Source organism: Solanum pennellii, chromosome 1 (genome assembly GCF_001406875.1).
Source record: "Solanum pennellii chromosome 1, SPENNV200".
NCBI lineage: Eukaryota > Viridiplantae > Streptophyta > Magnoliopsida > Solanales > Solanaceae > Solanum > Solanum pennellii.
Genome location: NC_028637.1, coordinates 68,177,742 through 68,188,979, shown reverse-complemented (window position 1 = coordinate 68,188,979; position 11,238 = coordinate 68,177,742). Strand labels below are relative to the sequence as shown.

Sequence of the window (11,238 nt, the reverse complement as noted above, 5' to 3'; positions counted from 1 at the left end):
TCTACGAATTGTAAGCAAGTTTTATAGGAATAAGGATGGATTTTGAATAATGTCAAGTTCTAGATGGATTAATAAGATTTAATCTATTGTTTCCTAATGATTCCTATGGGCCTTAGTAAATTCTTTAATAAGAGACTTAAAGGTTGTAATTCAGGATCTCAACTCCTACGGTTTCTTTGTATGGTTCGCTTAAAATGTTACAACATTTAGAAGGTGTCCATAGAAGAGATATATGCTTGGTGAAATTTGTGGCTTTGAACCTACATTTTTTAGAATATTTTAAGGGCCATAGTGATGGTTTTGTAGAAGTGAGTTTGACTTACTAGTTTTAATACCTCATCCAACTGACAAATAGTACGAGATGTGGGAAATATTGAAATCCGCAGAACATAATTGTGGAAAGTTTTTTGACACATGTGATTTTTTGGACATTGATTCTATAGGTTTAATCTAAGGTTCATAGAAAGTGTAACACCCCAAAATTTTGTAAGATAAGGCTCAAACTATTTTTATTTGCATATAAGGTCTTATGGGGTTATTTTGAAATTGTCAATTTTGAAAAGTTTAATTCTTTAGTACTGGAATGATGTTGGATATTATTTATTTTCAGTAGAAACTAATAGCAAAAAGTAGAGTTGAAAGTTTCCTTGTCGATTAAGTTTTGATGTAATGTTCTACTTGGGTCAACTTCAAATAACCATATCTATCAGAATATATGGAGTTATGTGGCCCATAAAAATCAAAAAAAGGTATCTGAATATTCTTTCCAACACCACCAATTTCGCGTTAATCCAACTTCTATATAAAAAGTTATGAACATTTTTAGCAACCTAATAAAGTGCAATGACGAATTAGCCAACAGGAAAACATTTAAAAGGGTTGTTTTCATATTTTTACCTCTAAGAAAACCCTAAACAAATTTCTTAACTAATTAGAGCCCCAAAACAATCTGATATTAATATTGACCCAATACCCACAAATCATTAATCAAAAGCTTTGGTTCCAAAACCCCCTTCTCAAACAAGCTATGAACTCAAAATTCAAATTGAATTTTCAACTACAATTTATAGATTAAAACATAGGTAATAATTAAACCCACATTAAAACAGCAATTTCATTGTCAAACAACAATACCCATAAGATAATTAGACAAATAAACACATGATCACACCACAAGAATAAGATTTTATCCAAACATCATTGAAACTGAGAAAAAATTACCAAATACATTAACCATTAGTTGGGTAAGTGTCTCCAATCCTTTACAATGGTTTCTAAAGATTCAATTTAAAATCCACTTTTAAATCCTCCAAAACTATATAATCACAACTCAAAAACTAAGAGAAAACTTTAAGTCCAAAATGGGAACTGTAATATCTGGGAGAGAACCCCTCAAAATTTTATTCAGAATCTAATTTATAGTTTCCCAAAATTTTTTCTGGAAGTCTACTCAGCAGATTCAATCGCGCTTCACCGAGTAGATTGGTGATCCCCTGATTGTCTTCTTTCTTTTCCACTTTGCATTTGCCTTCAGCATTTCAAGTCCAATAACTTTGGGCGATCTGCCGACTGCAAATTTCTGTTGCCAACTTAGTTCTTCTCTGAGGCTTGCATGCTGGGCTGCAGAGTGAGCTAAAGATCTCATTGGTGCACTGAGTGGTCTTGGCGATTGCCAGGATTGCTTTATTTTCACTTCTTCAGCTCTTTAGTTCTTTTATATACGGTGGTTCCCTTTCCTTGATTCTTGGCCTTCATTGCTGCAAATAAACGTTTTCACATCCGTTTAGAGTTTAAAATAGGTATTTGAGAACTCATAAACTATGAAAACAAAGTCCTAAATGAGTCGAAATCTCGGACTCATGAATATCCGAGTTTAGTAATGCACATAAGGCTGGAATTTGAGATGATAACGGTGGTAAAAAAGAATGGAAACATGAGGGCGGTTAATTTAGTTGAAGATCTAATCTAATAAATTTGACATAGAGTACGTAAGAAATGAAGGTGTTACATTTTGCAACTGTGAGTGGTACAAACATGATATTCTAACTTTTAGATGAGAGAAATTACATGTTGCTAAATCATTAGATTAACAAGATAATTAATAGGTGTACCCATGATATTATGTAGTTAGACGAGGTTCCATTAAAGTTAATGAACATTTTTCATGTGTGCCTAGATAGTATAATTAAGTTATTAATGTGTAGTAGGCTGAGGTAAACATTAATATTATTCCCTTAAGATCTAGATGAAGCAACCTTATACGTAATTGAGAAGAGGTTAAGAGAAGCATCTTTGAAAGAGGTCTTTCAAGGAGTCTTAGTACCTGTTTATGGAGATTTAAGTAGCCATGAGATATGCCTTTCCCAAGTATTAGAGTAAATGGTATGTATACTATTTTAGAGATTATGGAATAGATCCATAGCTTTCAAGTGCAAGCTCTAGACCTAAGGGGAGATGATAAGATTATAAACAAAGTAAATTGTAGAGGATGAGATAGTGATGTCTTCGCAAAGAGTTTTAGAGGTATATCAATCCGTTCATAATCTTGTGTATTCTTCAAGGTGAGTTTATTACAACGTCTTGTTGATATTCCTAATTTTCTGAATTGTGTCTATGTAATAAGCTCATACACTTGAGAGAAATTCACATAAATGGATTTTTTCCAAAATGAGAGACAGCCTTTTCCCCCTTGATCTCAATTTTACTTTATAAAGTTTTGGATATTAGCCCCATGATATGAACCTATTCATACAGGTATTCATGTCTCATAGTATGCTTAGTCAAACAAGTTCATGATTTACTCTCAATGTCTAGCAACATATGTTATACCATGCATATTGTTAAATCAGAATGCTCTAATAAATCATGCTAATGATATTTTTCCCTAAGGTCCTTTCAATAATCCTATTTTTAGAAAGAGGTGTTGCTGATAGTAGTTGTGTGATGATTGAGAACAGGATTGCTATTTATTATTGTGATAGTGATGGTGTGTTTATTCAATCTAAGTTTATAAATGTGGAGGAAGAAGGATATAAGGTTTTATAATGACTACTAAGTTAGCTTCGACTTGGTAATGCATGAAATTTTAGTTGATAGAGATGATAAGATGATGAGAAATTCTTAGAAAGTGGGTCAGTAGGAGTCTATGCAATGGTTAATTTTCTAAGATAGAATGTGGTATTGTTAACATGTGGAGAATATTGGATACATTAGGTGTTCCGTGGTAAGAGCTCAAGGTTAGCTGAATTTAGCGATAAGGAGTAGTGTTCTTTGGATGAGATTTTCTATAGAGGTATAGAACTCGAATCTTGTGATTTCGATCAAAATAATCACTCTATGTAAAGTACTTTGTGATTAAAATTTTGACTTGAATACAGTAAGATAAATCTCTTTCTTTTCTCAGACAAGCCGTCAGTCGAGCAGGAATGATCCCAAGGGGGAGATATTCTAACACACCAAAAGTTTTTAAGTTAAGGCACAAACTATTCTTTATTTTGCATACAAGGTCTTATTCGGTCATTTTTAAATTGCTCATTTTTGTAAAGGTAAACTCTATAGTATGAGAATGATTTTGGATATTAATAATGGTAAGTAGTAGAATTTCCTAGAACAAAGTAGAGATGAAAATTTCCTTATCAATTAAGTTTTGATGTAAGATTCTACTTAGGTCAAATTTAAGCGATAATATCTCATAGAATATAAAGAGTTACCTGGCCAACAAACTATCAAATTAAAGGCATTTGAATTTTCTTTCAAACACCACCAATTTCCCTTCAATCCGATTTCTACATAAAACGTTAGGACTATTTTAGTAACCTTATACTATGTAGTGATGAATTAGCCGACGAGAAAACATTAAAAATTATGGTTTTCGTATTTTTACCTCTAAGAATACCCAAAACGAATTTATTGAATAATTAGAAAAATAAAAAATAATCAGGTTTCATATCTTAATCTATCATTACTGTAACGACCCGAGAGCATCACCAAATCGTGGAATGGCGTACTTGACCTCGAAGGGATCTTGTACAATCCTCATAGCATTCGTTCATTACATAGGTAGTGCTGAATTGAAGCTTTTCATGATAAACCAATGAATCAAAAACTCTTTTATAAAGAAATGAAATATTAAGTCTTTACATAACAATCTTAGACACCACATCAATATCATTGGGACACGACCCTTTACATTCAAAAAGAAACTAATAACAGTTTATTACATCAAAAGGAAACATAAGAAGTTCATTGTCCTGAAATCCATGAGGACATACCGAGTATTGGAGAATAAAAATTCAAGCCTTCAACTAGAGAATCCACCTAACAGTCTCATCCAACACTTAGTAGTATACGCATGAAGAAGATGGTGTTAGCATAATTAAGCACTAAGTATGATGAACAAACAAAAACGTGTTAAAAGGGAATTTTTGTTGAAAGTCATCATTTAAACCATTTTGTAAAACTTAATGAATATTTGAACAATAAAGGAATAGTATAAGTAACAGCCATAATATAAATCACAACATCTCATTCAAATCATTACCTTTACCTTTTCACCTTCTCCTCAAATAGTCATATTTCAACTAGCACCAACACGCAATACATAAGAACATACGTTAAGTAGATCATTAATCATTCTAGGTCCTCTATCTAAAGTTACCCTAAGACACCCTTAAGTAAGACATAAAGTTGCAGCCATAATACTGCTTCATGCAATATCTAAGTGATCCTCAAGGTTACATTTATAAAGAACCTTTACATTTGGACATGACATGCTATGTAATCCATTTCATCAACATCAAGGAGACATGCTTCACATCATAAAGATAATAAAGAGACAAGGCTACCAACTATAGGTTTCAAAAATCATGATCATTTAGAAATTAAGAAAAGAAACATTCATTAGTCTACTAGAAGAAGATGCACTAGTCTAACAATTCAAGACACATTCACCTTTACATTCATTTACAAAAGAATAGGATACCTAAGCCTACCAATTCAAAAATATTTAGTGAGGGTATACTTTTATTCAAAACACATTCACATTTTATACAAGAATAATTTTCTAACATGAGTATCACATGTACTAATACCTCAAGACATGATCACCTTAATTTCACTAGATTCACATTCACACCGCTATCAAGTAAGCACCTCCACCATAAGTGGATCAGAAATCAATGTATCATAATTGCATCTTAATAAGAATAGATCTCAACTCTTGTATCCAAGATACTCCAATAGATAAGACATAATTCATTACCAATTCCATTATTAATATGAGCAACTCGACAAGGGATTGATCACATGATGCCTTCAAGGCCTTATGTCCCAACTCACAAACACACCAAAGCATCAATACCTCAATACAACAATACTTCTATATAATAAGAAATAATTAATGCATGAATTCGTAATCTAACTTCATATTATCACATGCTATTCAATTTACATGAATAATCAACCAATTTCCATTCAATTACCGGATTTAGAGGAAGACATAGATTCTTGAAGAAATTCCAAATGAATACACTTAAAATCATCAAAAAAACTTAATTCACTATTATAAATGCTTCAAAAATGTTTTACCAATGAACTCATGCTTAGATTACTAGTAGGATTTTTTATCATTCAAAACTTTGAAATTTATTTTGAATTGACTACTTCAACGGAAAATTAATCAAAGATGAAGAATAAACATACCTTATACTTTAAGAATCCCACGAAATTGACATGAAAACTTGAAGAAGTTGACCATGGAACCTTGAGTTCATCACTTGTAATGGAGTTTTCCTTGAAAGAGTTTTGAGGAAGAGGGGTTTATAACTTTGGGGCTTTGAAAATAATAAAGAAAAAAAATACTTTTTAAATGTTTTAATACTCACTACAAGAAATCAGACTCTTATCAGACTCTTAGCGACCATTTCTTAATGAAGGGAGAGGCATTCGGTCATTAAAAGTGTTCTATAGCAACCAAAAAAATATCGGTCGCAAAAATTTAATATTTGATTCACCGCATGGGATATGTTTTTAAAATAATTGGAGTATTTTTAAAATAATAATAAAAAAGAAGTACGCCATTCTTTTTACCTTTTCACAAAATCTCCATCTACCCAAACAATCCTCCTAACTTCCAACAGAGAAGCAAGTAACCCTAAAAACATTCAACTATTTTGTTCCTTGGTTGCAATTTTTTCATATTATGGACCTCTAGTGATGTGGTATTTGTTATCTCATCTCATCAAGGTAATTTTTTTTATCATATCGATGTGAAGTTCCTTTGACAATACTAATTTATGTATTTTAAGAAATTTCTCAAAAATTAAACTAAAGGTGTTCCTATTTTAGGAAATTTAATTTACAGATTATTCATTATTGTTTCATTGGTCAGGAATTTGCAAAATTTTTGCAACTGAGTATTATCTCTAAGCAAAGGGTTGTGTAGCTACTCTCTCACATTCTCTTAAACTGGAAGGAATGATACGTCTAAGTTAGGGTTTCGATATCTTTCATAAACTTCTTACAAACTCTGATATTAAGAGATAGGAGTAGTTCTCTGTGTGTATTTCCTCATTAGTTTGAATGTTTGACTGAGATTTCTACTGTATTTTACCATATTTTGCTAGATTTATAAAATTTGGGTCGAACTTTGAGAAGTTGATCTTAAACGAAGGGCATGAGGAATTATTTTAAAGAAATGGAGAAAAGTTTCAAGGAATCAAGACTAAAAGTATGAATGGGCATGAAAATTAAAAATATCAAACTATTATATAAAATCCAATTATTTGATTCTTCAGACTTTGGTATTGATTGAATATGAATTTTAATTAAAATCGGTATAGGGTATTGCTTTTGATCTAAAGTTATCTTTAGAAATTAGCAATAATGATGCTTGATGGTTTGTTTATAGCATGTTTTTCGATATCTTACTATAGTATTTCTATAAATAGATAGCGTATTTTGTTAGTCAAGTGGACAGGATGCGAGGTTTAGGAAGAAATATGGACTTAAAAGATGGATTATAACATGATGTTGTGATGTATACCTCTGTTATCTTTGGTTACTCCTAGTTTGGCGAGATAAATGAAGTGATTGATTAATTACAATATTAATTCAAAACTAATTACGTTTAACATTTCAATAATAATTTCGGTGACATGGGAGATATGTTTCAGCCAAAAAAATTGTATGGCAGAGTGTGTGTTGTTGGTTACTCGCCAGAATCCAGATATTTTTTTCTACACTTATTTTATTAGTGATTAAATGAATATTAGGTTACACTCATGATTTTATTACTGAAGAAATAATTTTCTTAATTTTATCTCGAAACATATATAATTTCTCTGTTCTAATTAGTATATGAGCAATGAGAATAAAGTAAAATGAAGGTCGAATGAGTCAACGGAAGTTGAGGGGTGATATTGTGTGCATTATGAATTCTGCAACGCGTGTAATTTTACCGAAGAAAAAGACATATTATCGCAAAATATTTAATTGAATTATGTCCCAATTGATATCATAGAAGTTTTTTGGGCATCATGTCATCTTAAAGACAAAGGAAGCTTATAAGTAGCTCTCATTTAATCAAAGGAATTGAATTTGTATTTATCATCGTCAATGTGATCTGTACCATTCAAGACAAGTTTGGACATCCTAGCGGGTGTTTGATTAAAAGAACTATCGATTCCTTTACTATTGTTGACGAAAGACATGGATCCTTGTTAAAACTTATCTGTTTACTTTGTAATATTTGAAGGAACATGTGTATGAATGTTCCCTTGAAATGCTTCAAGATCAAGAAGCATGTTCATCATTATATCTTAGAGGTGAGAGACTCAATTATTTTTTCTTCATGGTTAATCTGGTAGTTTTGTTTTCCTGTTTTCATAAGTTCAGCTGCGATGTTTGTGAAATTAACAGGACTGAAACTTTCGATTGACAAATTTATAAAACTTTTTGTTTAGACTAAGTTATCACCATAGGTAATAAGCCTAACATTTTTTTTTTTTTTGGGGGGGGGGGGTCTCCATGTTAATTATGTAGAAAAATATGTATAATGACATGTGCAGGACATAGAACCTTGGGTCAAGGTTACAAAAAAAGATTGCACAATAATCTTGCTAGGAAATGAAGTAGCCTATAAACAATCCTTTGCAATTACTTTGAAAGATATTAACGAACAAAGAAGTTACATGTTTATCTTCTCCTAAAAGTAGGAGTTTTTCAATTTATCAAGTTGAAGTATATCCTAGCCTTTGTAGGTAGTTTTGAAAGAGTGTGATATAAAGTTCTAGTTCAACTTGTAAAGACCATTTTAGAAAGGAGGTCTGCAGTTTGATTTGTTTTTCTGTAGCAATGCGATATGACATACTGGATATCAGTGAGATGATTTATGATGCTGCTAACAATGTATTTAAACTTTAAGTTGTATGTATCTGTGTTGATCAAAATTATGTAGATGATGAGATATTCCAACTCAGTGCCTAACTCTGTGAATTCCTCTTTCATACAGCATTGTACATCGAACTTAACTGCAGAGCTTCAGTCTCGTTGTTACTGTGGCCTAGATAAACCTCCTCTAAAGGGTAAATGTCCAAAAATAATCTTCTAAAAGATAAAAACGTATCCGAAATGAATTTTGGTTGTGCCGAAGATTAGAGACAATAGTGTTGATCTATTTGTGGTTCCTTATCCATTTCATCATTTTCAAGTCGAATAGATGTGATATATAAAGCCACTTGACTACAAATGGTGTAATAGAGCTTCTGACATTCCACCTCTTATTTCTCAGAAAGTCGTTTACCTATTTTATAGCATTATCTCTTGTCATAAACTTTGGATTGATGTTCACAAAAGCCCCTTTTTTGCTTAGTCATCCCACGAAGGACTACAATTACCATTGTTAATCTTCCACCCAATGCATTTTTTCACTCATATCTCTTGCTAGTGGAAGGAGTTGTCAGCATACAAGTTTTTGCCCACGACATGGATTTTAGAACAATATTTAGCATTTTGAAACATTGCCCACATAGAATCCTTATCTCCAAATTGCTACTATCTTTTGACTTTGAGGATTGTAGAAAGATCTCTTATGCCTCTAATGCCAAACTTTAATTCCATAACTCTATCAAAAAATATTTTAAGTTGCATCAGCTTCCTGTTCACTTGATCTGACATTATTTCTTCATTAGCAGATGAAGCATTACATCCCTTTCACTTTTTGCTGGTTATAAGTTTTTCAAATCTCCGTCTTTTAAAGAAAACGTAAACAATAAAAAGAGCTAAGAAAATGATAAAATGTTTCACCTTATATTTTATGAGTCTATCAGGTCATCTTGTATTAAATGTTATTATATGAAGGCTAATTACAATGACATCTGATGGTTTGCATTGGAATCCATTAATTGGAAAAAGATTTTTAAAGAGTGCAACTATAACTATCAGAAACTTTAGGATTGTGCATGACACTATCACCTCTTAATAAAAGGAAAACTACTATGAAACTTTTTCAATAAATCATGGAATAACGTAATAATTCGAGTGAAACGTTAATGACTACATTGACTTAAAAGAATCAGAAATATGGAATTGTGGGGAGAGAATGTTTTTCAGAGAAGTGTCCAGAAAAAAATATTTCCAATGTCTAGAAAAAGTATTTACAATGTCTAGTAAGTTTTTCAAAACTCTGTTTTCTTGTTAAGTTGTTCGAGGACCCTACAATGTGTCCTCTGTTCACTTCTCTATAAGTTTCATAGAAATGTGTTCAATTTCCTGAAAGAAAATTTCCCCTAAGTTATAAGTCATTTTGTACTGTATACATACTGCATTATTTTCTTTAAGGTTGTCTTGCATAAATCTTGTTTCGATATACTATAGTTATTCAATTTAATTATTACTTGATTTTATTTTGTTTTACTTGTGTTCTATTTTAGCTAATTATATGATTGCTTCATGGTTTTCTTGTTTACTTGAATTTGTTCTACTGAGCTGAAGATGCTTCATAAATAGCATTTGTACCTCCAAGGAGTAGCAAAAAAGTATGTGTATGATCAACAATTCCTAGACTCTACTTGTGATATTTTACTAGGGATGTTGTTTTTGTAGTTATATTTCTGTACATTATCTCATGTTCTAATATGTGGATCTGATCTTTTCATAGGTCAGGCATGTGAAATACTTTCTTGATGGTAGGTCGTAGTGCGACTTCAAATATAGGATCCCTACTTACTCTTCTACTATACAAGTTGAATTGTGCGTCATATTCCTAACAACTCAAACTTTTAAATGAGATTGGTTAAATAATTTAGCACTAATTTCTGTTGCTTTCACTTCTTGCAATACCGAAATTAAAAAGAAAATTTCTTGTACAGTGTAAGACATGCTATTCTTTCAATCTATAATCCTCATTATTGCTTATGTAAGTACCTAATTAAGTTTTTTGTTCATCTCTTTTTATTGTTTGTCACATATTCATTTTCAAGAAAACCTATGAACTTTAGTGCAGGGTGTGAATCTATACTATCAAACATAGTTACAATTATCTCAATTTTTCTTATCCCTCCTATTGTTAAGGTAAGAAGAGAAAACCCTTTCTTTGGGAAATTCGATTCAATTATAGTAAGTTTTCTTTTTGAATAAAATTTATTTGATTCTTCATAGTTGTTGCATTTACTTTCATATTGGTTAATTTTGATTTTTTGCAAAAAAAAAGTAGCATCTATTACTATACTAACATGAACTTATTGTTTTAACAAATCAAGAATTCGGTGTCTTGAGAACCTATTCACGAAGAAAGTGCAGATGAAGTATCAAAAGCTAAAAATATCATAGAAAAAGTTGAAGATCAAAGAGACCTAGCTATTCGTTATTTCGTTAGGAATTATGTAAGATGTTTTCACTAATACACAAATTTATATTTTGTTAGGTCTTGAATAAATGCTATAATTTTTATAGATATCCTTTTGGTCATGTAACTATTTAGTTGTTTGTAATTTACTATGAATTTTATAAGAATATATTGATATTTATTTTAAGATTCTTCTTTACTTTTTATACATATTTACTATATTAATCATATATTAATTGATTTTTTTGGGGTTGGAAGATTACAAATAATTAACAATGTAGTGTTCTCTCGAAAAAAGAACTACAACAAACTAATTTACTATTGTGATCTAATATTATCAACAACCAGTATGATAATTAGCGAAAGGAAATGTTGGTCGCTAAAAAGAACTGAAA

General features: G+C 31.1%; 1 long non-coding RNA gene across 1 annotated transcript; it reads left to right on the top strand.

The window, feature by feature from the left end:
- The first annotated feature begins 6,078 nt into the window (after positions 1–6,078).
- On the top strand, positions 6,079–10,953 carry LOC114075620. The gene is made up of 3 exons (XR_003576013.1): positions 6,079–6,243; positions 7,754–7,823; positions 8,510–10,953. It is a non-coding gene; the product is annotated as an uncharacterized LOC114075620 (long non-coding RNA).
- The last annotated feature ends 285 nt before the right edge of the window (positions 10,954–11,238 follow it).